The 5,979-nt window shown below is 45.4% G+C and overlaps 1 protein-coding gene across 4 annotated transcripts in view; it reads right to left on the bottom strand.

Moving 5' to 3' along the window:
• Positions 1 to 5,979, bottom strand: part of WASH1 (WAS protein family homolog 1) — a 45,384-nt gene that overhangs the window by 39,275 nt on the left and 130 nt on the right. Inside the window, exon 1 of one of the 4 annotated variants that reach the window (XM_010566216.1) lies at positions 5,688 to 5,949. The exons of 1 other annotated variant lie outside the window; for it this stretch is intronic. The gene's annotated coding sequence lies outside the window, so the exon portion shown is untranslated. Of the gene's footprint in view, positions 1 to 962; positions 1,096 to 5,687; positions 5,950 to 5,979 lie in introns of those variants that run through there. 2 more of the 4 variants (XM_010566213.1, XM_010566215.1) reach the window with 2 other exon arrangements.

The raw sequence follows: 5,979 nt of genomic DNA, 5'->3' as shown, positions 1-5,979 counted from the left end.
TGGGGGGGCAGGGAGGGGAAGAGAGGAGGAGAGAAGCACTTTGATAAGTTAAGAGGATGAAAAGTCTATTTATATTTTTTAATTAACCATGTTCTACAGTGTTATTAAGCAGCAATCAAAGATGCAGATGGTACTGATTTGATTGGCAAGAGGTGCACTGTGCTGAATATTAAGGAACTCTGCCCCTATAAATAGGTCTAATCACCATCTGAAGGCTGGAAGGCAGTGATGAAAGAAAGCATTAATAAGACCATAATTAGGCCCCATAGCAGGCTGTACTCCACCAGAGTGCTCATGTTACTAGACGTCTCTTCTAGTAGCATCCTCAAACTCTGTTGTAGACATTACTGCTTTGGGTCTCAAGACCTGCAGTAGCTACTTTAGACAAAGCTATGAAGAGTGGGGTTTCTCCATCTTTGGAGGGCCTGGCATCGGTTAGGATTTTACCTTCCAGTACCACTTCTGGAGCAAGAGAGCTCTCCACTCCAGCTGTCCCACCCTGCCCACTCTCAATGAGCAAATTAAACTGGGCAGCTGGAGCTCCCCAGGCACAGAGACTGGCAAGGGGAGCACGAAAGTGAGAAGATTTAGAAGCTGTTGCTCTCCCTCCCCCTCAGAGCAGCATCAGGGCCACATCTACATCACAAAGTTAACCTAGCCACAGCTGTAAAAGCTATTTCTGCTCCTCTGCTCCAGCTTTAGAAAGACAGATACTTACTCAATCTCATCAACCTCATACCTTCAGCCTGTCCTTACAGAACAGCATTACCTCAGAAGAAGAACAACAAAAAAGTCCGTGTAGAAAATGAATCCTACAAGGCATCTCCTGCTACATGCCAATACTTTCAAAAGTTGCTCATTGATATGGGACTGCTTGAACAGCCAAGATCTTTTCAAAAGGAGTCAGCCTCCCACGTCATACCACAGCCCTGCAGAAACACTGGAGCACTGAGGAGTCTGACCTGATACTCAGCAGGACTCGGGGGCTCGCACTGCATTTCATACAGTGCACATCCTGGCCTTGTGGGCTGATATTCTGCTTGGAAAGGGCAGGAGTGCATTCCATCATTGAAGCAGTCTCACCTCATCTGTTCCAGCAGCTGTGGGAAAAGGAAAAGCTTTTTCTGCTGCACTGGTAAGCAGCCACTAACTACCCAGTGATATAACACCACTCAGTTCTCCATATCCAAACAGTGTGGAATTACTGGTCGTTAGCATATATGCAGTACCTCACACATCCGAGTACCTCAAGAACATTGTGTTGTACCATGATGTCAGCTAGAGTGCTAGGTGCCTTTTTGGTAGGTGAATCTACTTATCACTGACAGCCGTTTAGTCATTGTACTAGAAAAAGGTATTAAGGTAATGCTACGAAGATACTCACTTTTGGAAACAGCAAGAGAGACTCTGGTATGAAGCATGCATCCAAAACCCCAAGACTTTTTTTTCCTTCAGTTAATTCCCTAAGTTGCAGAGGGAACACAATAAATAGGCTGCTTTGCAACAAAAGAGCAGCCTATTGACACAGGTTCTGTAAACTGGGTGCCTGATAGGAACATGTCTCCCTAGGACACAGGCTGTGTCAGATACCACCAAACACCCGTTGCTACTTGTGTTTGTCCCATCCTGCTGTTTCTGGAATAAAAGGCTACCTGTATGTGGTCCTTCCTGAGCACTCAGAGCTACCAAAGGAAAAGCACTGGCCTGTCAAAAATCTATTTCTGAAAGCACGAGCCCCGTATTTAAGGCAGCCCTTTCTCAAGAAGCCAGAGCCTGTTAACAGCTTTGGCTCAGACACAATGCTTTTAAAGAAACAGTAGCTACTGTAGCTATTAAAGACAGATGAAATCTATGAGCAATATGACATTAAGGAAAAGACATTATTGACAGGTAACTACTGCACATGAATTGGAGAATTTGGGTTCCCACCAGCAGCATTGTCTCTTGGATCAAATAAGCGTGGGCCTGAACCAATACATCAACAAACTCAGTAATCGTTCTCAACTGGAGACCCTCACTTTTCCTAAAAACTACTCAGAGCCACTTAGATTTGTTGGTTTGTCACATACTACACTGCCCCATTCCACTTAGGCTAAAGAGAAAGGATCAAAATTTGAGACCTCGGAGCCCAGCTTTACAACAGCATATAGCAACTCCCTGGCAAATTGTGAAATACCTGACATTTAAAGATGGATCACATAAAATCAAATTATATCAACTCTCCAGAAGACAGAATGCTATTACATTATTTTTCAAGGAGAATCTGAAAGGTAGAGACTTAAAAGAATCTAGAGGTGCACTTCAATCCTCTCAGTTCCACAAGCTAAGATGGCCTCTAAGCCACTACTGTCTTCAAGACAATCCTTCCTCTCAACGCAGAGCTCTGCCTTGCGAAGCAGTCAGCAGCCCTCACTGCCATGAGGCACCAAGCTGCAGGCTGCATCACCTTGCTGAGAAAGCCCTGTCCTCTAAGCACAGGCTGAAATTGATTTCCCTCAGCTGGATACATAAAGCTCATTTTGACAGACAGATGTTGATATCTAAAGTTAATCAGATAACCCACTCTGCAACTGTCACCTTTGGCTCTCTTCATTAATGGAGGCAGTCAGGCACTCTAATGAACAATTGATCTAAGTCAACCGTCTACAACTGACCAAAAAGCACTGTGCTGATTGTCTGCCTTCCTTTCTTCTCACTATTTATTATAAAAGAAGCTGAAGCAAATAGCTTAGCTACACCTACAATACAGACATCAAAAGTAACACTGAGAATCCCAGCCCAAACATCCAGACACAGCTCTTCATTCGACTTCCTAAGTGGAGGTACTTTGGTTTTGTATGCCTGAAGTACACAGAAGCCACTGGCTATGCCAAAAGTCCCTTGGAGGGCCATTTCCCAGCAGTAAGTTCTCTTAAATACTGGAGTTTCAAAAGCAGGCTATGTGTAACACTGCTGTAGAGCTTCCTGCAGAACATTTGGTTCAGAAAAATGAGGAGCTGCTCAATCTTACTATGAGACCACGGCAACAAATACATGCTTCCAAAAACATAGCACTTTCCTTAAAAAAAAAAAAAAAAAAAAAAAAAAAAAATTTAAAAAAATCCAGTTAATTTTTCCTTCAAATTTTCTGATGCAAAATCAGTTTGTCTCCCGCAGAGCAACCTTAGCTGCAGATCTAAGCATTGCCACATCTCACTGCCACAAACCCTAACTAGCAATATCCTGTTTTTCACCTCTACATCCAGCACCCTCTGCTCCAAAGTTCTGGAGTTTTACAGCACCCATACCCCACAGGCACTGTGTTACAATAGATACCGAGATATTTAATGAAGGCAACAACCAAATCAAACTGGCAAAAAAAGCAGTTCCTGCCTGTTTTATACATTCAAAAGCAAAGGAAATGCTTGCATTTCTGCAAGATGACAAGAGGGGAACTCACTGACTATAAGGAAGTGTCTTCAAGCCTGTTCACATTTGCTAGAAGGAATATCCCTACAGGGTGGCCTGGATGACAGGAGCTGACAAAAAGCTGGGTCAAAAGAATGACACCTGGGGAATCAGTAACCCACTAAACAAACTGCTGGATGGACTATTTGCTGGCAAAGGTTATCAAGGGGTCTAAGCAGAGGTCACTAGCTATAGAAATTGCTTTTTGAGTGATAAAAATTATTCCCTTCAAGCTCATACACCACAGCCACAAGAAACATCACAATTTCAGGCACCATCCTCTTCTTCCTCTGTACACTACCTTTAATCTAAAAAAAATTATTAAAAAAATCTGCCTTGCTTTCAGGCTTATCTCAGTACTATTTTTCCCCAGCCCTCAATTTCTACCCTTCTATTTTACTGGTCAGGTTGAGCGTGCAGTGACTACAGTCACCTGGTATTACCAGAACCCAGAAGCTAGACTGCAGAGTAGTTCCCAGGGATTATCTGCTTTCAGTTTTCTTGCCAATTAACTCCTGAGTTGAGACAACAGCACTTTTTATCTGAAGGAATTAAGATTTAAAACTCATTTTAAATATCCAGAGTGATAGAAGAAGGGCAGATGCTAAGACTAGCAGCCTGTGCTGCTCCAGGAGCGCCTCAGGCATTTTTCTGCCTGAGGGCTCTTTGGAGGTGTGGCCGTTTCCCCCCAGCCAAAGCATCCCAGGAATACAGAGGTGTATCAGGCAGCCTTTACATCGCAGCTTTACTACTCAGACAAGACAAACATAATCAAATATCCGTAGAACTTATCAGCCCCTAGCTAACCTTCCTAAAAGAACGTCTAAGCAAGGGACAGTTGAGTGGAGCACCTCCGATTCCCTGGACAACTGAAACAGAGAAAGCCTCTACAAGGACATGCCAAAGTCACTTTGCTTCCAGCCCTTGCCTCTGGCAAGAGCAGCACTATCCGCTCCACTTCCTTTTATCGCTCAAGGAACGCTCTGTATTTCAGAGAACTGGCAAGAAATAGGGACAGTTTTAGCTTCTACCTCTTCTACTACAGGATAGGTCAATCCAGTCTGCAAATCACTGCCAGCAACACCCGCCACGCAACCTAAATGAAATAAATAGGTCATCTCAAGTAAACTCCTAGCTGACATTTGCCTGAATCACGTGAAATGCCACAACCACAGGCAGCACTATCCCACACTCATCATTGGAAGCTGCACTGTAGAAGCGAGCACAGCCGAGGATTAGCCTACTCTCCCCAGGGATGAAAACTCTCCTCTTTTGAAAGAGGCCTTTGGGAAAATCCAGGTGCTGTCTGACAACTCAACATTTGAACCACACAACTTAAAAAAAAAAAAAAAAAAGGAGGGGGGAAAACCTCACCACAACAGGACTTCTGTGGATTACTAAAATAATACTAACAATGATAATCACTGCTGGGTGTGGATTCACAATGATCACTATGCCCATCAGCAGCCTTTCTTTATGTGTACAGCTACGTCTAGTAGCCCTGTGGTCTTTTTACTGTTGGCTCACTCATTCTTTATTTTGAACACAGAAAAAATTCATACAATAAATGCATTTATCACAACAGCATTTGGGTTCACTTGCAAACACCGACAACGCATTTTTATTTGACAGATCATTACAACACCACAGCTACCAGCTTGGGAGTGATGAACATGCCCTCGTGCAACTTAAGGGCAATCCATATTAAAATTGATTTGCCAGTACTCCAGGTAGGAAACTGTGTTGATGCACTGAAGGACCAGAAGTTACGTTTTTTATAGTCTGTGGTGTTCTCTGAAGTGAGCCGATAGTTAACAGTAACCAATCAGTACTTGGAATAGTACAAACCCCTCACAACTCTATTACAAGCCATTAGCTAACTTTGAGGAAAAATGATGTAACTCACATCCCAGAATCCTCAAACTCTCTATCGTGAACACCTTCTTCTCTTTCTTGTGACTCCCTTCAGCTGCAGCATCTAGCTGTCTATCCCTACAGGGTACCTAACCTACACGGAGAGAAAGCATCGCCCTTCCCAATCCCCGAAGGACTACGCTGAGTCCAAGTGTCCCACGCATCATCACCAACTTGAGATTTCCACGCTCCATGCCTGCCTGCCTGGTTCTCCCACCTACTTCATGGCTCAGCGCTGAAGAGCCGCATACGAAAGGTAACAAAAGACTTTTCTAAACCTGCTATCCCACCCAAACAGGTACTGCACGACTCTCATTTCACGTTACCAAGCTCTTCTTCCCGAGACCTGACGGGGTCCCCGACGGACAGAGCCTGCGGCCGCCAGAAGCGTTTCACCGCGGGGCGACAGGCCGCAGACCCCGCGGCGGCCCCTCACGGACGCTCACGGGGCCCCGCTCAGGCCCAGCGGGAGGGAACTCTGCCCGAGCCCCGGCTCCTCGCCGCCGAGTCCGGCCAAAGCTGTTCCCCTCCACGCTGTCGCCGCGGGGACACCCCCTGCACCCGGCCCTCCTCGGCGCCCTCCGCCAGCCCCGCCGAACCCCGGTGTCCCGCCCCGGG

This window comes from Haliaeetus leucocephalus, unplaced genomic scaffold, assembly GCF_000737465.1.
Source record: "Haliaeetus leucocephalus isolate CR32 unplaced genomic scaffold, Haliaeetus_leucocephalus-4.0 Scaffold206, whole genome shotgun sequence".
NCBI classification, from domain to species: domain Eukaryota; kingdom Metazoa; phylum Chordata; class Aves; order Accipitriformes; family Accipitridae; genus Haliaeetus; species Haliaeetus leucocephalus.
This window is presented reverse-complemented; position numbering and strand designations above follow the sequence as displayed.